The sequence below is a fragment of the Hemitrygon akajei genome, chromosome 27 (assembly GCF_048418815.1).
Source record: "Hemitrygon akajei chromosome 27, sHemAka1.3, whole genome shotgun sequence".
In the NCBI taxonomy this organism is placed as follows: domain Eukaryota; kingdom Metazoa; phylum Chordata; class Chondrichthyes; order Myliobatiformes; family Dasyatidae; genus Hemitrygon; species Hemitrygon akajei.
In genome coordinates, this window is record NC_133150.1 from 44,923,912 (window position 1) to 44,948,150 (window position 24,239).

Genomic DNA, 24,239 nt, shown 5'->3' on the forward strand with positions numbered 1-24,239 from the left:
ATTTATTGTTGCAGCAGTGAGGCTGATTAAACAGGTTTTTAGGTAACCTAACAGAAATTTTCAGCTAACCTAACTGAACTATTTTAGCTAACCTAACAAATTGAGCACAACCAAACTGTCTCGAAGAGTACTTTCAATAGGCTTAATCAGCTGAGGTTTTGGAAAAAAAATGATGAAGATAATCTATGTTTTAAAAATACAGTTTTCAACATGAAAATAGCAGCAGTCCTCTTAACAAAAGCATATTCCCTCAAAAACAAATTTAATTTTCCCTTTTCCCTTTGAATGGCATTTATTACATTTCAAGTTTTCTTTTGCTGCATAAACTCCATCGACAACATAATATTTGATTTTGATATAATAGTATTTGATTAGAATATAACAATATTCAATTATAATATATTTGCATGTGTCCAGGACGAATAAGCAGGTGGGTAAAATCATTCCAGATGTACCCACCCTGCAAACTGGCTTTTCCAAAACCTCCTTTCTGGTAAGTGCTATATAAAAACAAAATCTTCACGCCATCTTAAAAGTATCTTCCCTCAGACAGTTAATCTGATCAACTCCTCACTCCCTTCTGTCTATTACTCCTATCACTGCACGCACTGTAAACATTTTAAAACACTTTTTATAATGCTGCTTACACTGTAAATACATGCTGGTATTTATTTATGCACATTTAATTCCATATGCATCTTTTAAATTTTAACTTTATCTTTTACATAATTCTTCATAATTACTCAATGTTGCTTATTTTTGTTGAATGCTGAGCCCCGACCAACACACCACAGTAAATTCCTAATACATGTATATGGCACGTGAAGTTGATTCTTAATCCTTCATATTGAATTCAGTCAAATATTTCCTCAAATGTATTGGAAAAAAACATTAATAATAATAAAACAACATTTTGCCAACAAAAGCTACCATCCCAGGCAATCTTATTATAATTAAAAAGTTAATTAAGCTTAAAGTTTTAACAGTTTAGGGCAGTACCCAATAATTTGCTGTCAAGCAGACACTTCAGCTCTCTTTTCCATCAGATCTAATTCTTGTATCTACTCAACAGAAACTACAGGATAGATTGGTCCATGTGTGACAACAAATCCTGGAAAAACAACCACTTTGTACCTCCAACTTCAAAAGTAGAGAGCAAGTTTGTGAAACAGACTAGGGAGTGAACGGCAAAGCTATTTGGTCAGTTGTTTCTTCAGTTGTAATAAAGATTAGCTTTATTTGTTACATGTACTTTGAAACTTGGGTGGCAGGGTGGAGATGCATCTCTACCAAAGGAGGTGTGAGGTGCTCCTTCCCTCTGCCAGCCTGCAGGTCACCCTTGGGCAAGGTGTAGCACCTGCTTAGCCCCCCGCATGATCAGGGTCACATGAAGCCATGAGAACAGTTGGTGGATGGTCGTATGAGCAGCTGGTTCATATCACAAGTCCTGGTTATGCAACCACTGACGCCAGGCAGACAATCTCTGAAGAGTATTGATAATGGCTGGGGTCACCCGTCTTGTAAAGACAGATGCACTGTAAAAAGCATTGTATGTGGAGGCATCATGGCTTTCAATGGCAACCCCTCTGCCCATGACCACAAGAAACTGCAGAGTTGTTGACACAGCTCAGCGCATCACGGAAGCCAACTTTCCCTTCATGTACTCTTGTCTGTCCTTCTGACCTGCGCAGTAAAGCAGTCAGTATCTTCAAAGACCCCACCCACCCAGGTCGTCTTCTCTTCACCCCTCTACCATCAAGCAGAAGACATGAAAGCCCGAAAGCACTTACCAGCAGCCTCAAGGACAGCTTCTACTGATTCCTAGTATGAGAAGATGGACCCTTGACCTTACAGTCTACCTGCACTGCACTTTCTCTGTGGTTGTACACTTTATTCTGCATGTTGGGTCCAGGATCTAACCTCAACCCAACATATCGATATAGCTACAGAGAAGGTATGACCCCAACTCTATTTCGTTAGGAATCTGGGGAGATTTGGTGCGCTAACAAAGACACTTGAAAATATCTACAGATGTACTGTGGAGAACATTCTAACTGGCTGCATCACCACCTGGTATGGGGGCTGAGCGGGCTGGGGCTACTGCACAGGATTAAAATAAGGTGAAAGAGTTGTGAACTTAGTCAGCTCCACCACGGGCACTAGCTTCCATAGTATCCCGGACATCTTCAAGGAGTGATGATTCAAAAAGGCAGCGTCCATTATTAAGGACCCCCATTGCCTAGGATGTGCCCTCTTCTCATTGTTACCATCAGGAAGGAGGTTCAAGCGCCTGGGACACTCAACTATTCAGTAATAGCTTCTTCGTCTCTTCCATCAGATCTCTGAATGGGCATTGAACCCATGAACACAACCTCACTGCTTTATTTCTATTTTGTACAACTTAATTTAACTGTTTAATATATATATGTATATAGTTACTGTAATTCACATTTTTTCTATTATTAATGTATTGCACTGTACTGCTGCTTCAAAGACACCAAATTTCACGACATGCTGGTGATACTAAACCTGATTCTGATTCTGAATATGTTATTGTTTTCCCTGTTCTAGTTGAATGCACTGTGTAGTGATTTGATCTGTATGAACATTGTGCACGACAAGCTTTTCACTGTATCTCAGTACATCAGAAAATAACAATCCAAATCCAATTACAATTACAACCGGAGGGACAATGCTTTACGCAGTAGATGGTAGATATTTGGATCCAGTTGCCAAAGGAAGAGGTAGAGGCAGGTGTGTTTGCTACATTTAAGAAGTCTGTGAGTGGGAGGAGTTTAGAACAGAGGTTCCCAGCCTTGGGTCAGTGGGCCCCTTGCTTTATAGTACTGGTCCATGGCATGAAAAAAGGTTGGGAACCCCTGCTTTAGAGAGATACAGGACAGGTGCTGGGAAATGGGATTGGCTGGAATACACCTAGTGGCCATTTTATTAGGTACACCCACACACTTACTTGTTAATGCAATTATCTAATCAGCCAATCATGTGGCAGCAACTCAGTGCATAAAAACATGCAGACATGGTCAAGAGGTTCATTTGTTGTTCAGGTCAAACATCAGAATGGGGAAGAAATGTGATTGGGGTGACTTTGACCGTGGAGTGATTGTTGGTGCCAGACAGGGTGGTTTGAGTATCTTACAAACTGCTGATCTCCTGGGATTTTCACCAAAAACATTCTCTAGAGTTTACAGAGAATGGTGTGATAAACAAAAAAAAAAATCTAGTGAGGGTTATTCTGTGGGTGAAAATGCCTTACTAATGAGAGAAGTCAGAGGAGATTGGCCAGACTGGTTTGAGCTGACAGGAAGGTGACAGGATTTCAAATAAGCCGGTGTTACAACAGTGGTGTGCAGAAGAGCATCTCTGAACCCACAGCACATCAAACTTTGAAGAAGTTGAGCCACCGCAGCAGAAGTCCATGAACATGCAGTCAGAGGCCACTCTATTAGGCACGGGGGTGCATACCTCAGAGTATTCATCTTGGACAGCATGGACGTAAGGGCTGAATGGCCTTTCCCCACGCTGATTGATTCACCTCACAAAGGAATGCTCAGGAAAGTCTGAAAAAACATGTTAACTGATAGAGGGGGAAAGGCTTGGAGATGGAAAGGGTCAGTCATCTGGCTGCTGGTCAAGAAAAGGTTCCTGCTGGCACAGAATTCTGTGCATTTTATCTAGATTCACCCAGATTTCAGGAAATCATCAATTTAGCATGCGGGAAAGCAACTAATCTCAACATTCAAGTTTGGACAGATGGCTGAGGTAGCTGGCTACTGATAAACTTACAAGAAACACTGGAAGGAAGTACCTTTGGAATAATTTCATTCATGGATATTTGAAATCACAACGGACAACTTGAATCATCTAGCATGTTTCCAACTTGCAAATGAAATATATTTTCTTCTGTCTCAGGTGTTCCCAATCTGGGGTCCACAGAACCCTTGCTTAATGGTATTGGTCCATGGCATAAAAATGGTTGGGAACCCCTGTTCTATCTGAACTTAAGATGCATCCCTCCTAATCTGTATACCAGTGCCTCTGCTAGGAAACACCATCAAGGGGGCGGTACAGGAGAATGAAGACACACACTCAGCACTTTAGGAACAGCTTCTTCCCCTCTGCCATCAGATTTCTGAATGGACACTGATCCCATGTACACTACCTCACTACGTTTTCCCTCAACTTTGGCACTTATTTAATTTAAATATATATATAATTACTACAGTACTGTGCAGGAATCTCAGGTACCCCAGCTATATATATCTGCTTAAGACTTTTGCACAGTACTATACTAATTTTATGTATTGCGCTGTACTGCTGCTGCTGCTGCAAAAATAAAAACATATTTCATAAAATGCTAGTGATGATAAATCTGATTCTGATATGGGTCTGTATGGTGGATGGAGAATAGGAACAGGGCAGGGAGAGGGGAATCATGGCTGGGAAAAGGGGCAGGGAGAGGGGAGGGAGAAGGAAGCACCAGAGAGACATTCTGTAATGATCAATAAACTAATTGTTTGGAATCAAATCACCTTGACTGGTGTCTCAGGGTTGGGTGTGTCTGCACCTGCGCCAACCTCCCCGGCACTCCTCCTCTGCCCCCTGTCCCACATCCCTCCCATGCTGCCCCACCCTCGCCATTCCCAACATCTTTTGCTCCTGTTAGATTTACAAACTCGCTCTCCATTCCACTTCAACAAATACAGTACAGTGCAAAAGTCTCAGGCACCCTTGCTATATATATGTACCAAAGACTTTTGCACATTACAGTACAGTTTATATTTTATTGAAATTTATAGTGATTTTTATTCTGTATTGCAATGTCCTGCTGCCGCAAAACAGCAAATTTCACGACTTTTGCTAGTGACATTAAACCTGACTCTGATTCCAACTCTGAACACACAAGCAGACAACAGTCCAAATCCAAAGGTATTCTCAGATTCCATAAAACTGCCACACAATCACAGGTCAGGGAAACATCAACAGATATCCCTGAATATTATAACAATTAGATGAGTTCTCAAAGAACAAACAACTGTTGCTTTTGAAGAGTACTTCAATATTTTGGTAAATAAGTAGCTAATACACCCTCTAAACCAGGGATTCTTAACCGTTTTTTATGGCATGGACCCCTTTGTCAGTCCGGTGAAGCCTATGGACCCCTTTGTCAGTCCGGTGAAGCCTATGGGCCGCTTTGTCAGTCTGGTGAAGCCTATGGACCCCTTTGTCAGTCCGGTGAAGCCTATGGGCCGCTTTGTCAGTCTGGTGAAGCCTATAAACCCCTTTGTCAGTCCGGTGAAGCCTATGGACCCCTTTGTCAGTCCGGTGAAGCCTATGGAACCCTTTGTCAGTCCGGTGAAGCCTATGGGCCGCTTTGTCAGTCTGGTGAAGCCTATGGAACCCTTTGTCAGTCCGGTGAAGCCTATGGGCCGCTTTGTCAGTCTGGTGAAGCCTATAAACCCCTTTGTCAGTCCGGTGAAGCCTATGGAACCCTTTGTCAGTCCGGTGAAGCCTGTGGACCCCTTCTCAGAATAATGAATTTAAATATATATAAAAAACTAGGATTACCAAAAAAAACAATTATACTGAAATACAGTTATCAAAATGCTTAAAAACAACAAATTTGTGATATAGTAATGCATGTGCTTCTTTGATAATGCATTAAATAACAAGACTATATATATATATTTAAAGAATAGGCATGTTGAAATTAAATTTTATTTTTAAAGACACATCAGCGTGAAGCTTGAATAAGAACATAAAACTGTGGGGTGATCTTTGACAAAGCAACACACACATCACGTTGGACATCCAATCAATTTCAATTTTAATTTTAATGGTTACAAGTATTGAAAATCCTGATTCGCAAAGATATGTTGTTACCTAATTTCATAATTGAAGGAAATGCCTAATTTTAGCTCGAGGTCAGTGAAAATAAAGACGTAAATATTTCCCCATTCAAGTTGACGAACTCCTCTGGGATCTATCTACAGACCCCAGGTTAAGAACCCCTGCTCTAAATACAGCATGACAAAATTTCAGTGAGGGAGCACCAGGCTCATGTGGTTCTTTGAAATGTTACAGAGTAAACAACAGACAATCTGATGGGGGAGAATCTCAGTGGATAGAGCAGCATTTGTGGGGGGGGGGGGGGAGAGAGGAGTTGATGAAAATTATTTTCAACCCCCCCCCCCCCCCACCCATGTTGCTTGAACTGCTGGTTTCTTCCACCCGATTGTTGCTCCAGGTTCCAACAATTGCATCCTCTCCTGTCTCCATTCCGATAAGAGAACAGGTGAACACAGGAGACTACGGATGATCATAATCATACTGACCTCATGGTTAATACCATGGGGCAGCACAGTAGTGTAATGGTTAGCACAGCAATTTACAGTACAGGAGACTCTGGTTCAATTCCTGCTGCTGCCCTAAAGGAATTCCCCCTGTGACCATGTGTGTTTCCTCAAGGCGCTCTGGTTTCCTCCGACAGTCCGAAGATGTACCAGTCGGTAGGTTAATTGGTCACTGTAAATTGCCCCGTGATTAGGCAAGGATTAAATTGGGGGCTACATGGCTCAAAGGACTAGGGGGTCCATTCATCATGATGTGGGTGGAGGGGTGCAGATATGTCTTTACCAAAGGTGAATAAAGGTGAAGGAGTAAGGCACTCCTTCCCTGCGCTAGCCTGCAGGTCACCCTTGGGCAAGGTGTAGCACCTGCTTAGCCCCCAATCAGGGTCACGTGAAGCCACGGGAGCAGGCGGTGGATGGTCGTATGAGCAGCTGATGCACATCACAATTCCTGGTTATGTGACAACTGGCACCAAGCAGACAATCTCTGAAGAGCATTGATAATGGCTGGGGTCACCCATCTTGTAAAGACACTGCCCGGAAGAAGGCAATGGAAAACCACTTCTGTAGAAAAAATTGCTGATAACAAGCATTGGTCATGAGACCATGATCACCCATGTCATATGACACAGCACATAATGATGAAGGTTATGATGACATCCTTCAGAAACAAAGAAACAGATATGTCCTCAGAGAATAAACACCAGATACAACCTCAAACCTCAGTAGATGAGAGATTCCCAGAGGAAAAGAGTACCAGGTGCATATGAATACAATCACCAGCAGATACATCCCATCAGTGAACACAGGATCCAACTGCAGAGAATAACACCAGATAAACCCCTGGAAAATAGTCATTAGGTATGTTTTCTGGGAAATAACCTGCAGATATTTGCTCACAGAATAAACACTGGATGAACCCCAAGAAAATAAACACCAGTTAAAAAGTTGACAGTAAATTTTATTAGCAGAGTACATATATGTCACCACATACAACCTTGAAGTTTTTTTACTTGTGGTCATACACAGCAAATCTATAAAATAGTAACTATAACAGGATTAATGAAAGATCGGCCAGAGTGCAGAAGACAACAAACTCTGCAAATGCAAATATAAATAAATAGCAATAAATAATGAGAACATGAGATAATGAGATAAAGAGTCATTAAAGTGAGATCATTGATTGTGGAAAGATCTCAATAGGTGGGCAAGTGAGTGTAGTTATCCCCCTTTTGTCCAAGAGCCTGATGGTTGAGGTATAGTAACTGCTCTGGAAGGTGGTGGTGTGAGTCCTGATGCTCCTGTACCTTCTACCTGATGGCAGCAGCGAGAAAAGAGCATGGTCTGGGTGGTGAGGATCCTTGGTGATGGATGCTGCTTTCCTATGACAGCGTTTCATGTAGATGTGTTCAATGGTTGGGAGGGCTTTAGGCATGATGTACTGGGCTGAATTCATAATGCAGTCAGTCAATACGCTCTCCACTACTCAATGACAGAAGCTTGTCAAAGTTTTTGATGTCATGCCAAATCTCAGGGAGAAACTACACAAGAACGTAGACTCTCTGAGAATAAAGGTTTGACTAAATAAAAGAAAATAAACAGCAGGCTCAATAAAAGTGAGGAAGAAGCAGATAACTTCTCAGAAAATAAAATCTAGTTCTGTCCCCATGGTTACCTCCTCTTCAATGACAAACCAAATGTGTCTTCAAAGAATACAAGAGGGCTTATTTCTAAGGTGATTGGAGGAAAGTACAGGGGGATGTCAGAGGTAGGGTTTCTACACAGAGAGTGGTGGATTTGTGGAATGCTCTGCTAAAGGTGATGGTAGAGGCAGATACATTAGAAATATTTAAGGACTTAGTTTTTAAATTAGTTTCCCCTCTTTCTCCACTTTTAGTAATTGCTCAGTCTTACATGATAGAATGCAGCTTGTTACAGCACAGTGATGGTATGGGTACTATCCTGAGTGATTTTTTTGGATGCGTTTTCCGACCTATTGACAAAATTGTATCGGCATAACACCTAGCTGATCTGGGATCTTCCTGGACAATTACGAGCTGTCAGAGTCCCTCCACAGCTGGGATGAGGGAAGAATGCTGGGCCGGATGTACGAGATCATATGAGACACAGGTCGAGTGGATAGCTGGCAACTTTTTCCCAGGGTGGCACTAGCTAATTGAGGGTTCATAATTTTAAGGTGATTGGAGGAAAGTATAGGAGGTGTTGTCAGAGGTAAGTTCTTTACACAGAGAGTAGTGGGTGTGTGAAAAGTTCTGCCGGGGTGGTGGTAGAAGCAGAAATATTAGGGACATTTAAGAGACATGGATGATAGAAAACTGGAGTGCTATGTAGGAGGGAAGGGTTAGATTGATCTTAGGGTAGGTTAAAAGGTTGGCACAACATCGTGGGCTGAAGGGCCTGTACTGTACTGTTCGATGTTCTATATTTAACAGAGTTAGAACGTCACAGGATAAAAAAATTAGGTCAAAGCCAAGAGCATAAATGGCAGCAACAAAATTGGTAAAGAAACTGTGAAAAATCCTCCGTGAAAATATAATTTGAGGCAAATAGTCAGTGAAGAAATACAGTATCTGGTATATCTGGAGAGAATGCACACAAAATGAATGCTCCAGATTAAATACCATGTGCATACTACAGTCACGTTGTCAATGATTAAATGCAAAATGAAACATTATTGAATAAGAACGAGGCAAACCCTCACCAAACATCACACAGCAACATGCACAAAATGCTGGAGGTCAGGCAGCATTCAAGGAAAGGAATAAACCATCAAAGTTTTGGGCTAAGGTCCTTCATCAGTCCTGACGAAGCGTTCTGGTCCAAAACATTAACTCTTTATTCCTTTCCACAGATGCTACACGAGCTGCTAAGTTCTCCAGCATTTTGTATGTGTTGCTCTGGATTTCCAGCATCTGCAGAAACTCTTGTGTTTATACATCTTCAGGAAATAAATACCACGTACATCCTTAAAGAATAATCATGGTATACAAGTACTGTGCAAAAGACTTGGGCACATATATATAGCTAGCATGCCTAAGACTTTTGCACAGTACTGCAGTAATCTTATGTATTGCACTGTACTGTTGCCGCAAAGAAAAATCATGACATATCTGAGTGTCGATAAACCTGATTCTGATATGGGTCTCTATTGTGGACTGAGAGTGGGAAGGGATCAGGGAGAGGGGAATCATGGTTGGGAAAAGGGGAAGGGAGAGGTGAGGGAGTGGGAAGCAACAGAGGCAAATTCTGTAATGATCAATAAACCAGTTGTTTGGAATCAAATGACCTTGCCTGGTGTCTCAGGGCTGGTCATGTCTGCACCCACACCAACCCCACCATCCCTGTGCACCCCTTCTTTCCCACCTGTCCCACACCCTTCTCACAGCGCTCCACCCTCACCACCCGCAACATCCTTTGCTTCTGCCAGATTTACAAACCCACTCTCCGCTTCACATTGATAAATACAATCCTGTGCAAAAGTCTTGAGAACCCAAGCTACACATACAGGTATGTGCCTAAGACTTCTGCACAGTACTGTACGTATTCAGAGAATAAACATTAAATAATAAATAACCAATATATCCTCAAGAATAAAAGATCAGATATATCTTTCAGAGAATAAATACCAGATTCCATCTCAGAGAATTAACAGGGAACAAAGTCTCAGAGAGTTAACACATCATTCTCAGAGGATAAAAACAAGCATCCTGAAAACGATACAAGCCATTCCTGTTATACAAACACCCAACCAATGGACATTACTTATATACATATGAACTCCCAAAATATTAGTAAATTCATAAGACTCAGGGACTCCCACCACCCTAGTCATGCTGCCATCAGGAAGAAGGTCCAGGAGCCTCAGGACTCAACCACCAGGTTCAGGATCAGTTATTACCCTGCAACCATCAGGCTCTTGAACCAGAGGGGATAACTTCATTTGCCCCATCACTGAAATGTTTCCATAACCAATGGACTCACCTTCAAGGACTTTTCATTTCACGTTCTTGATATTTATTATTTATTTATTTAATATTATTTCTTTCTTTTTGTATTTGCACGGTCCGTTGTCTCCTGCACACTGGTTGAATGCTCCAGTTGGTGCCATCTTTCATTAATTCTGTTATGGTTATATATTGAGTATGTCCGCAAGACACAGAATCTCAGGGTTGTATATGGTGATATAATAAATTTAATTTAAACTTTAAACTTTAAGTACATACATTTGTTCCTACAAATGATAAAACTAGTTTATTTTCTCTCTTCTCTCTCAGTAATTCTCCTTTCTTGTCAGTGTTAAGTGATTTCGTAGTCGTTCATTATAATACTGTGGAAGTATGATTACTTCTTGGGTTTCCTCCCACATTCCAAAGAATGTGGGCCAGGGTTAGTAAGTTATGGGCCAGCGTTAGTAAGTTATGGGCCAGGGTTAGTAAGTTATGGGCCAGGGTTAGTAAGTTGTGGGCCAGCGTTAGTAAGTTATGGGCCAGGGTTAGTAAGTTATGGGCCAGGGTTAGTAAGTTGTGGGCCAGCGTTAGTAAGTTATGGGCCAGGGTTAGTAAGTTATGGGCCAGGGTTAGTAAGTTGTGGGCCAGCATTAGTAAGTTATGGGCCAGGGTTAGTAAGTTATGGGCCAGGGTTAGTAAGTTGTGGGCCAGCGTAAGTAAGTTACGGGCCAGGGTTAGTAAGTTGTGGGCCAGCGTTAGTAAGTTATGGGCCAGGGTTAGTAAGTTATGGGCCAGGGTTAGTAAGTTGTGGGCCAGGGTTAGTAAGTTGTGGGCCAGCGTTAGTAAGTTATGGGCCAGGGTTAGTAAGTTATGGGCCAGGGTTAGTAAGTTATGGGCCAGCGTTAGTAAGTTATGGGCCAGGGTTAGTAAGTTATGGGCCAGCGTTAGTAAGTTATGGGCCAGGGTTAGTAAGTTATGGGCCAGCGTTAGTAAGTTACGGGCCAGGGTTAGTAAGTTATGGGCCAGCGTTAGTAAGTTATGGGCCAGGGTTAGTAAGTTATGGGCCAGCGTTAGTAAGTTATGGGCCAGGGTTAGTAAGTTATGGGCCAGCGTTAGTAAGTTATGGGCCAGGGTTAGTAAGTTATGGGCCAGCGTTAGTAAGTTATGGGCCAGGGTTAGTAAGTTATGGGCCAGCGTTAGTAAGTTATGGGCCAGGGTTAGTAAGTTATGGGCCAGGGTTAGTAAGTTATGGGCCAGCGTTAGTAAGTTATGGGCCAGGGTTAGTAAGTTATGGGCCAGCGTTAGTAAGTTATGGGCCAGGGTTAGTAAGTTATGGGCCAGGGTTAGTAAGTTGTGGGCCAGCGTTAGTAAGTTATGGGCCAGGGTTAGTAAGTTATGGGCCAGGGTTAGTAAGTTGTGGGCCAGCGTAAGTAAGTTATGGGCCAGGGTTAGTAAGTTGTGGGCCAGGGTTAGTAAGTTATGGGCCAGCGTAAGTAAGTTATGGGCCAGGGTTAGTAAGTTATGGGCCAGGGTTAGTAAGTTGTGGGCCAGGGTTAGTAAGTTGTGGGCCAGCGTTAGTAAGTTATGGGCCAGGGTTAGTAAGTTATGGGCCAGCGTTAGTAAGTTATGGGTCAGGGTTAGTAAGTTATGGGCCAGCGTTAGTAAGTTATGGGCCAGGGTTAGTAAGTTATGGGCCAGGGTTAGTAAGTTATGGGCAAGCTCTGTTGGCACCAGAAGCGAGGCAACAGTTGTGGGCTGCCCCTAGCACAATCCTCGGACTGTGTTGGTCCTTGATGCAAATGACACATTTCACTGCATGTTTTGATGTATGTGTGACAAATAAAGCTAATCTTTCATCTTAATTTTTGTGTGTTTTCAGAATTACAGATGAAATGAACATACAGACATTTATAAAACCAGAATCCGTCCATTATCCGTGGATGGTTCAGCTAGAGGGTGGTGAATCTTGTGAAATTCATTGCCACAGGCAGCTGTGAGAGCCAAGTCATTGGGTATGTTTAAGGTAGACGTTGATGGATTCTTGATTGGACAGGGCATGAAGGGACATGGGGAGAAGGCAGGGGATTGGGGCTGAGAGGGAAAATGGATCAGCCACGATGAAATGGCGGAGCAGACTCGATGGGCCAAGTGGTCTATTCTGCTCTTATGTCTTATAATCTGTAAACATCAAACACTCCATCAAATACTAAACATTAGTTAATATTTTAAAGAATAAACTCTAAATATGTTATCAATGAATAAATAAGCCTTGAATCCTTGAATAATAGCCATTTGACAAAAACTCCGGAAGTAATCCCAACATATATCTGCCAAGATATGTTGTCAAGGAATCTATAACTAATGGATCGACAGAGAATAAAAAGCAGATTCATCTCAAAGAGAAGGCATCAGAAATATCCATGGACAATGCCCACCAGATACATCCTTCAACAATAAATGGAGGGCATATCCGCTGGCTATTCTCCAAGGATTTATCTTCAAGGAATAAATATCAGCTACTTCCTGGGATGATAAACAACAGAGAGAGTGTTGTGAATAGGTACCCGATACCTCAGAGAAAAAAAGCATCAGGTATACCCTCAGAGAATGAACAAAAAAAACCCCTATAAATACCCAAGATATTCATTCTGGGTGAAAAGCTGAACCACTTTTGAAGAATAAACTTTATATACATGCTCAGAAATTGACATTAGGCACAAACTTATGGAGTAAACACTGAGTAAAGTTGGGAGAATAAGCGTCAGATATGTTTGTTAGGAGATAAAATGCTGGTTGTGCTGACGGAGAGTAAACATGAGGTGCATGCTCCAAGAGTAAGCACCAGAAACAACCTTCAGGGAATAAACATCAGATAGATTCTCAGACAATGATCATTAGATATAGCATCAGAGAGTAAACTAGATTGAAAAAGTTCAAGAATAAACTACAATTCCATCCTGATGGATTAAGCACAAGAGGTTCTGCAGATGCTGGAAATCTAGAGCAAAACACAAATAACTGGAGAAACTCAGTAGGTCAGACAGCATCTATGGAGAGGAATAAGCATTTGACGTGTGGGGTCATGACCGTTCATCAGGTGGGTTAATCTGGATGACAGGGTAGAGATACATCCCTACCAAAGGAGGTGTGAGGTGCTCCTTCCCTCCGCTAGCCTGCAGGTCACCCTTGGCAAGATGTAGCATCTGCTTAGCCCCTTATCAGGGTCATGTGAAGCCATGGGAGCAGGTGGTGGATGGTCGTATGAGCAGCCGGTGCAGATCACAAGTCCTGGTTATGCGACTACTGACGCCAGGCAGACAATCTCTGAAGAGTATTGAAAATGGCTGGGGTCACCCGTCCTATAAAGCCACTGTCCAGAAGAAGGCAAAGGCAAACCACTTCTCTAGAAAGATTTGCCAAGAACAATCATGGTCATGAGACAATGATCACCTATGCAATATTACATGGCACAAAATGATGTTGTCATAGGACATCACACATAATGATGATTATGATGATGATGAATCTCAATGAAACAGGTACACGGTGAAAGAATAATCAGGAGATAACTGAGTACTGCATGGACAAAAGGTTTACCCTTCAAAAATAACCATCAGTCTCCTTTCCAATCTAAACACCAGATGTAACCACCATACAAAACTTTGCAAAATAAATTTCAGCTCTATTCCAACTGTGTAAAGATTTTTACAACTATTGGGTGTCATGGCGATGTGTGGCACATAATGCTTCCTTCAGCCCAAGTTGCTCATACTGACCAATACCTCTACGTATGTTTGTTCGTTATGTGCTGCATCATATGACATGGCAATCATGTTCTCAAGGTCTCATGACCATGATTGTTCTTGGCAAGTGTTTCTACAGAAGTGGTTCACCATTGCCTTCTTCTGGGCAGTGTCTTTACAAGACAGGTGGCCCCAGCCATTACCAATATACTGTAGGTGATTGTAGGAAAATAAAAGCAAGCATAGGTAAGTTCAACTGCAAGAAAAATAACAATTCTACACCCTAATCTAGCACCTCAGTAATAATCACCATCATTATTTGTCACGTTTTATGACGTGGGCGATCCTGGTCTTTCCATGACCATGATTGTTTCTTTGCAAGTTTTTCTTCAGAAGTGGTTTGCCATTCCTTTCTTCTGGGTGGGGTCTTTACAAGATGAGTGATCCCCTTCCATCAACAGGAAACAGCAGTCCAAGTGGTAGCACTAACCAGAGGCCGGTACAACTGCTTAATGCTAATGAGAAGGTGTTTGAGAAGGGGATTGGTAAACTCAAAGGCATGAAGGCCAGGATTGAACTGGATGAAACAGCAACACCAGGATTCCATGAAGCATGTCCAGTGCCTTACGCACGACATCCTAAATTGGATGCTGAACTGCAGAGCTGCTTGGAGGCGCCTGGAATTCTCTCCAAGGTCGAGTGGAGTGATTGGGCCATGCCCATTGTCCCAGTGATCAAGGAGGGGACGGCCGGAGCTGTTTGCATACGTGGAGATTTCAAGGTGAGCATCGACCCAGTGCCCCGCACTATGCAGTATCCCCTGCTACGAATAGAAGACATTTTTGCATCTTTGGCAGGCTGGGGAAAGGTTTTCAAAGACTGACTTAGAAACATAGAAAAGTAGAAAACCTACAAACATGTGCCGTACATGTCCTTACCTGAGAAATTAACTAGAGTTACCCATAGCCCTCTATTTTTCTGAGCTCCATATACCTGTCCAGGAGTCTCTTCAAAGACCCTATCGTATCCACCTCCACCACCGTCGCCGGCAGCCCATTCCGTGTACTTGTCACAAACCTATCTGCAAATGGAGATTGAGGAGTCAAGCAGTGTGGTGAACTACATATACCTGTCTGGACTGCTCCTGTGGCTCCTCCCACAGACCCCTGTATAAAGGCGATTGAGGCCTGAGCCCGGCCTCATTCTCCAGGATGTAGTGTTGTTCATTCTTCCAGTCAATAAAAGCCGATATCTCGCTTCTTACGTCTCAGAGTGAGTTATTGATGGTGCATCAAGCAGGAAGTTCCTCACAATCAACACTCGCAAGGGTCTGTTCCAGTATAATTGCCTTGTCTTTGCGAATGCATCAGCTCCAGGAATATCGCAAAGAACTCCAAGTGCTCCAAGGTATCCCAGGAACATAATATTACCTTGATGGCATCATCGTGACTGGCAAAAATGATGAAGAGCATCTCCAGAACCTTGGTAAAGCGCTTACCAGTCTGAGTGAGTTTGGTCTACGCGCAAAGTGAGAGAAACGAGAGTTTTTCAAGGATGAAGTCTCCTATTGTGGACGTGTCATTGACAAGAAGGGCTAACGTAAGTCACAAGAGAAGACTGAAGCAGTGCTACAGGCACCTAAGCCAGAAAATGTGTCACAACTCAGGTCATACTTGGGCCTTGTAAACTACTACCACCAGTTTCTCCCAAACGTTGTTACAGTGCTACACCCATTGAACGCGCTGTCAGAAAGGTGCAAAGTAGGAATGGTCAGAAAGGTGTGGAAAAGCACTGAAGGAAACAAAGAGACGAATAACATTCGATGAACTGCTGACCCATTATGACCCGCCCCTGCCCGTCAGACTTGTGTGTGATGCATCCTCTTATGGCATTGGAGCCATTTTGACACATTTTTGTGAAAGATGGATCTGAATGTCCGGTTGCATTTGCTTCAATATCACTGATGAGCACAGAAAACATCTACACATAGATCAATCGAGAGGCCCTTAGTCTAGTATGGAGAATAAAGAAGTTCCACCACTATCCCTATGGACAAAAGTTGGTGGAAGTGACAGATCACCAGCCCCATGTGTCCGTTTTCAATCCCAGAAAGGGAATTCCAGTGATGACTGCTATCTGGTTACAACGTTAGTCACTATTCCTAGGAGGCAAATTTTATGGCATAGAGTTAAAGGGTACCAAACAACACAGCAACGCTGATGGCTTGTCACATCTTCCACTATTGGCAACTGAAGAAGAGAAGTCTTCATACTTGATCGAGCAGTAGTGTTGGTGGACCAGTTCCCAGTAACAAATTCAGAAATATAAAGGGAAATAAGGAATGACCCGATATTGTCAAAAGTCTGTGGAATCACCATGCAAGGATGGCCAGCTCATGGTGACCCAATCTTTTCAAAGTTCTCAGTGAGACTCAGTGAGACTGTCGGTATATCAAAGAACGCTGATGTTGGATCTCATGGTGTGGTTCCCTCTAAACTGTGCACCAAAGTGTTAGAGAATGTGCATGAAGGACACCTGGGTAAGTCAAGATGAAGAGTTTCACCCAAAGCTATGTGTGGTGGCTGGGAATAGATAAACAGATTGAAGATTTGGCCAAAAGCTGTTTGGAATGCCAAAAAGCTCAAGATACAACCCTACAGGCACCGTTATACCCGTGGGAATAGCCATCGTCATCACCATGGCAAAGAGTACATTTTGACTTTGTTGGGCTATTGATGGACTCCACGTTTCTGATTGTTGTGAATGCTCATTTGAAGTGGCTGGGGGTTATAGCAATGAAGTCAACCACATCAGCAAAGAATGTCTCCACCCTGAGAACTATCTTCACCAGAAATGGCTTACTAGAACAAATTGTGAGTGACAACGGACCACAATACACGTGAAAAGAATTCCAACTGTTCACAAAGTAAAATGGCATCAGACATTTAAAGTTAGCTCCTTGCCACCCAGCAATGAATGTGTTAGCTGAAAGGCTTATCCAAACCTTCAAGAAATCCTTTAAAGCTATGGACAAGGAAGACATTTCTCCACAGCGCAAGGTGGACAACTTCCTTTTTGTGTATCAGAACCCTGTTCATGTGATGACAAATGAAACATCTGCAATGCCGTTCATGAACAGGAATCTGAGATCCCGCAATGACCTTCTGAAACCAGACCTACGCAGGGAAGTACAGAGTAAGCAGTTCAGCCAGTTGCCAAATAAAGCAGCAAGAAGCTTTGAGATTGGACAGGAAATCCTAATGCGTAATTACCGAGAAGGCAAGCGGACACCCAGTAGGATAGCTACAAGAACTGGACCACTGATATATACAGCGGGTATTGGAGATCAGACATGGAGACATCATGTGGATCAGGTACTGGATGCTCAACCGAAGAACACACCTGGGTTGATTGCATCGAATGAGACAGACACATTACAGTCACCAGACTTACCTCTCAGTGATGATCATGTCACTGACACCAATGTGACACAGGAGACTGAGAACATTGTCTTAGACAAGACACTACCAAACCTGATGCCACTCCATAGGTCCAGAGATGCTATCCTGAAAGAAACACCTAAAAGACTGAACCTCTAGAACCGTAAAGTTAGCTATGGACTGTTATTGTGAAAGCATGTTTATTTGGAATATGGGTTTATGAAGGGGTAATTGAATGTTTTGTACATATAGAGTTTTATGTTGCCTTAATCTAAAGAGGGAGGAAGTGTAATGTATGGATCTATTTCTTTTAGAGCAATGACTCCCCCCTTAGCACTATGTAGTGATCTGTTGTCTGTGCATGCACTGTTGTCTACATATATGCATTGTTCTCTCTCTTTCTCGTTGCAGTGTGGATACACCCATTAAAGCCATCTCCTGTGTGCGTGCTTTTACTTAATTGATATGTAGTTGTGCACAGACACAACACATATGTTATTGTATACTACATTGAAATTCATTTTTTTCCAGGCATTTATGGGTTAAAAACCCCCAAATACAATTGAATAAACACAAGAGATTCTGCAGAATCTGAAAATCCAGAGCAACACACACAAAATGCTAGAGGAACTCAGCATCTACAGAGGATAATAAATAGTCAATATTTCAGGCTGAAATACATCAAGAGGTCTAATGAAGGGCCTCAGCCTGGAATGTTGTTTATTCCTCTGGTAGGGAAACACCAATGAAGAAAAAAAGTCTACAAAAAGCAGTGGATTCAGCCCAGACCATCACAGGTAAAGCCTTCTCCACCTCTGAACATATCTACGAGGAGCACTGTCATCCATCATCAAGGACTCCCACCATCCAGGTCATGCTGTCTTCTTGTTGCTGCTATCAGGAAGAAGGTACAGGAGACTCAGGACTTACACCAACAGATTCAGGAATAGTTATTACCCCTACACCAGCAGGCTCTTGAAACAAAGGGGATAACTTCACTCAACTCATGTACCCCATAACTGAACTGATTCCACAATCTATGGACTCACTGTCAAGCACTCTACAATTCATGTTCACTCTCTCTCTCTCTCTATGTGTGTGTGTGTGTGTGTGTGTGTGTGTGTGTGTGTGTGTGTGTGTGTGTGTGTGTGTGTGTGTGTGTGTGTGTGTGTGTGTGTGTGTGTGTCTATATATTTAAAAAAAATATATATATATTTGTTTGTTTGTATTGGCATAATTAGTTGCCTTTTGCATATTGGTTGTTTGCAGTTTTTCATTGATTCCATTATGGATTTATTGAGTATGCTTGCATGAAAATGAATCTCAGGGTAGTATGTGTGACATATATGTACTTCGATAATAAATTTACTTTGAGCTTTGAACTCTCAATAGATGTTGCCTGACCTGCTGAGCTCCTCCAACATTTTTTGTGCGCTGAAATACAACATAATTTATAAAAAACTATAAATAAACAAACAAAGACAAACTGTGTAGATAAAACGTAATACTAAGCACTTGAGTTGTGAAGGGTCCTTCAAAGTGAGTCTTTTGGTTGTAGAATCAGTTCAGAGTCATGGTGATACAGGGTCTCTCCTGGTTACAAGCACTCATCTTCTGTGCATTCTGTACATAAATGAACTGAGGTGGGTTTGTTGGCAGCTGTGGAGCTGCAGGAATTTTCTGCAAAGTGGGAACTCATTACGAGGCAATGTTTGAAGAGTTGAGTTAAACGCCTTGGTTTTACTACGCAATGACCTCATTTAGGCTAGGATTAATTTGAGCATATAACTGGGTGGCTGCATTTCCAACGTGTAAGCTCTTTGGTCTGCGAGTAGTTCTCAGGAAGGGACCCCTGCTGTAACATGGGACGGATCTGTATGTCAACGTACAGAAAGTAAATAAGTTATAGGAAAGAAGTGGGTTAAAGTGGAAAGGCTGCAGAGTAGATTTATGAGGCTATTGCCAGGACTAGAGGGCCTGGGATATAGGGAGAGGCTAGTCAGGAGAGGTCTTTAAACCTTGGACTGTAGGAGAATGAGAGGAGACCTTATAGAAATGTTAAAAGTGATGAGAGGAGCAGGTAAGGTGGATGGTAAGTCTCTTCGCCAGGGTAGGGGAGTCAAAAACTAGGGGGCACAGGTTTAGCTTGAGAAGGGAAAGATTTAAAAGGGGTGACTTTTCATGCAGGAGTGGTGAGTTTATGGAATGAGCTGCCAGAAGAAGTGGTTGAGGCAGGTACAATAGTGACATTGCGAAGGCATGTGGAGGCCGAATTTGAGAGGGATATGGGTGGTACAAAGGAAATTGGGACTAGCTGGGTGGGCACTGAGTTTGGCATGGAGTGGTTGGGCTGAAGGTCTGTATCCTACTGTATTCTCTATGACTCTATAGGACGGGGAGAGGATTGTTTTGATGGGTGAACTTGGTAGTTAATTAGAGAATGCACTTGTTTGTTATACGGAAAACAACATTGCCAGCCAACTATTCTATGAAAAATATTTTTACATCCAAGCTCTGTTATCTGGTCTTCACAGATCTGGTGTGTCCAATGTTGAAACAGGAGATAACATTCACCAGGAAACATCACAAAAGATGGAGATTCTAAAAACTTTTTTCTTTTTTTGTGATATGAAAGCAGATTTGTTTTTGATTACTAAGTTGATTTGTTGGAGTTTAAAAAGACTTTGATAAACAAATGAAATCTGAAATCACTGCACTGGCTACAAGAACAGTATGAATCACCTGAGATAGACCAAGTTCATGAGCACCATAGTCCTTGGAGTGGGTCTTGCAGTGAGAACTTTCTCTTTCACACTTCACATTCATTCTTTAAGTAAAGATTCTTGTAATCCTTCTGTGGAGGTGGAGATGGTTAGTAACTTTAAGATTCCTTGACATTACCATATCAGAGGGTATGAGATCAGCACGTAACTATCACAAAGAAGGCACAACGGTACCTCTACTTCTTAGAAGTTTGAGTAGGTTTGATATGTCATTTAAAAGTTTGACAAACTTCTGTAGATGTACAGTGGAGAGTGTCTTGACTAGTTGCATCACAGTTGCACTGGTATGGAAATGCCAATGCCCAGAAACAGAAAAGTCTACAGAAAGTGGTGGATACTGCGCCGTCCATGACAGGCAAAGCCCTCCCCACCATTGAGCACGTCTCAAGGAGCACAGTCGCAAGAAATCAGCATCCATAATCAAGGATCCTCACCATCCAAGCTATGGTCTCCACTCATTACTACCATCAGGAGGGAGGTACAAGAGCCTTAGGAGCCACACTCCATGTTCAGGATTGTTTATTATGCCACAACCATCAGGCACCTAAACCAGTGTAGATATCTTCACTCACTACAATGCATAACCTACAGACTGTGTTTTCATTGGCACAGTTTGTCTTCTTAGGCACATTTGTGTTTGCCAGTTTTTATCTGTTTATGTATAGTTTTTGGTAAAATTCTACTGTATTTCTTTTTTCTTGTAAATGCCTGAAAAAATGAATCTCAGGTTTGTATATGGTAACATATACATACTTAGATAATAAATTTACTTTGAAGTTTGAAATATTGATTTTATGATGCTATGACACACATGCTGTCTGATCTGCTGAATCTGTGCTAATCAACTGATCAGTCAGCTAGGGTGTCCATGGAGAAAGAGTGAGCAATTTCAAATTCCTGGGTGACAACATCTCTGAGGATCTATCCTGGCCCTAACATATCGATGCAGCCACAAAGAAGGCACGGCAGCGGCTATATTTCATTAGGAGTTTGAGGAGATTTGGTTTGTCACTGAAGATACTCACAAATTTCTACAGATGCACCATGGAGAGCATTCTAACTTGCTGCATCACTGTCTGGCATTGGGGTATGGGGGTGGGTGGGTACTGTACGGGATTGAAATAAGCTGCAGAGTTGTAAACTCAGTTAGTTACTTCATGGTCACTAGTCTTCGTAGTATCCAGGACATCTTCAAGTAATGATGCTTCTAAAAGGTGGCATCCATCATTAAGGATCCCCATCACCCAGGCCACACCCTCTTCTCATTGCTACCAGTAGGGAGGAGGAACAGGAGCCTGAAGGTGCATACTCAGAAACTCAGGCCCTCAAGTCCCTGCAGCGTCCTTCTAAATTTTCTCTGCACTTTTTCAATTTTATTTATACTTTTCCTATAGATAGGTGACCAGATCTGCACATGATACTCCAAATTTGGCTTCACCCACATCTTATACAGCTTCAACACAACATCCCAATTCCTCTACTCAACTTTATGAAGAGTCATAATTAGTCGGGGTGTCAAAGGTTGTGGGGACAAGGCAGGAGAATGGGACTGAGAGAGAAAATAAGTCAGCCATGAGTGAATGAACTTCCAAGAGGACCACAGTCTTGTCATGGTTTGGAGGCATGCGTGCCTCAATGACCCAGAGAGCTATGCTGGCTGGAATTGGGGCTTTATGCTTTGGCTCTTGGTAGGGTCACCCATGCCAAACAGGTCAAAGGGTAGAGGCAGGCTAAGAGTGGTCCACTGGTCCTCCAGGTTCAGGGGTTCAGCTCAGGGTTAACAATCCTGATTAGTCAAAGGTTTTTTTATAGAAACAGAAATGAATGTGACAGTATTCCTAAGTCCCCACCCAGGACTTGCATAACTGATAGTAGTGAAAACCGAGGAGAAGCTACTGACACGATGAAGGAAGCTCTGAACACCACCGGAGATGGAAGACCATCATTGCCACAATAAATGCCAGTGGCGTAACGGGCAATAAGTAAGTATGATCAAATAGAGGAGCAGACTCGATGGGCCAAATGGCCTAATTCAGCTCCCAGGTTTTTTGGTCTTATGATCTTTTTTTTTTAAGCTGCAAATAATGTGGATCAATTAAGTTAAATGTAACTCAACCCTGAAGTGTTGGCAATATCTAATTAAATTTCCAATTATTTTTTGCCCATCATGTTTGTTTGGTATTAAAGTTGCTCTCCTGAATAACATTCTTGCGCTGCCTTGCATTTTTGAGGTTTTAGATTAGAATTTTCATTGTGGCTGAAATGGGTTGACATGTTTTATTATGCTTTGAGTCGCACTTACTCCCAGCCAAGCTGATCTGGGATATTCTGCCTTCAGGTAGAGCCCAGAAGTTTGCGAGAAAGGTGCATTAGCCGCACTATTTGTCTTAACTTGTCTTGCTATTAGCTACCACACAAAGTGACAATTCTGTCAGTATCTTTATTCCAGTTAATAGTTTTTGGCACTTTCTAACACCTACATTGCTCTGTAGACAATTTCAACAGTCAAAAGCTCCTGAAACCATTACATCTTAAATTTAATGTGGATGTTGTAAAGGATGTGGTTTCGGGGAACTTGGAGACACATGATAAAATAGGCTGTAGTCAGCATGGTTTTCTTAAGGGAAAATCTTGCCTGACAAATCTGTTGATTGTTAAAACCTATCGAATGTTGAAAGGCCTTGATAGAGTAGATGTGGAGAGGATACTTCCCATGGTGGGGGAGTCTAAGACCAGAGGACACAGCCTCAGAATAGAGGGGCATCCATTTAGAACGGAGATGAGGAGGAGTTTCTTTAGGCAAAGAGTGCTGGATCTGTGGAATTCGTTGCAACAGGAGGCTGTGGAGGATAAGTCATTGGATATATTTAAGGCAGAGGTTGATTCTTGATTGGTCAGGGCATGAAGGGATATAGGGAGAAGGCAGGAAACTGGGCTGAGAGAAAATTGGATCAGCCATGATGAAATGGGCCAAATGGCCTAATTCTGCTCCTATATCCTATGGTCTTATGTTTTCCCATTTTGAAATCATAGAGTTACAGAGTCATAGAATACTACAGCCCTTTGGCCTATCTAGTCCATGCTGAACTATTACTCAGCCTGGTCCCATCAGCCGCACCTACACCATAGTCCTCAAGCACCTCCCTTCCATGTACACATCCAATTTTCTCTTGAATGTTGAAATCAAATCCGCATCCACCATTTCCCCTGGCAACTCATTCCACACTTGGAGCACCCTCTGAGTGAAGATGTTCCCCCTCATGTTCTGCTTAAATAGGTCAGCTTCACTCTTAACCTGCACCCCTAACAACAAGTTTTGTGGCATCTGTCCGTGATAGTAAACCTGATTCCTGGTCTCAGCCAACCTCAGTGGAAAAAGCTTGCTTGCATTTACCCTCTGTATACTCCTCATAATTTTGTATACCTCTATCAAATCTCCCCTCATTCTCTTACAGTCCAGGGAATAAAGTCCAAACCTATTCAACCTTTCTCCATAAATTAATTTCTCCTTTATTTGTTAATTTGTTGTTTTGGAAGTTCGTAGCACAGAGTTGATCCCTTCAACTTGGCTTGACCATGCCACACATTATACCTAATTAAACCACTCCTATTTGTCTGCATTGGGGCCATATCCTATTGCTCCTGACCTATACGAGTATCTGAGCAAATACTGGTAGCATGAGGCTCCTGAACTCCCTGCCATCACCCAGTTCTCATCAGTAATGAAGCACCAATAACGTTCCACTGCTTACTTTCTAAAGTGTGTCATAAGTGCACCCTGAGCTAAACTCAAGATTCAAAATTATTTAATGCCATTTCCTGTACACAAATTTAAAGGAGAACAAAATAATTATTACTCCAGACCTGATGCAGCACAAAAAACCCCCACAAAAGATAAAGAACACAATAATCATTTAAAAACCACAGTACAGTCCCC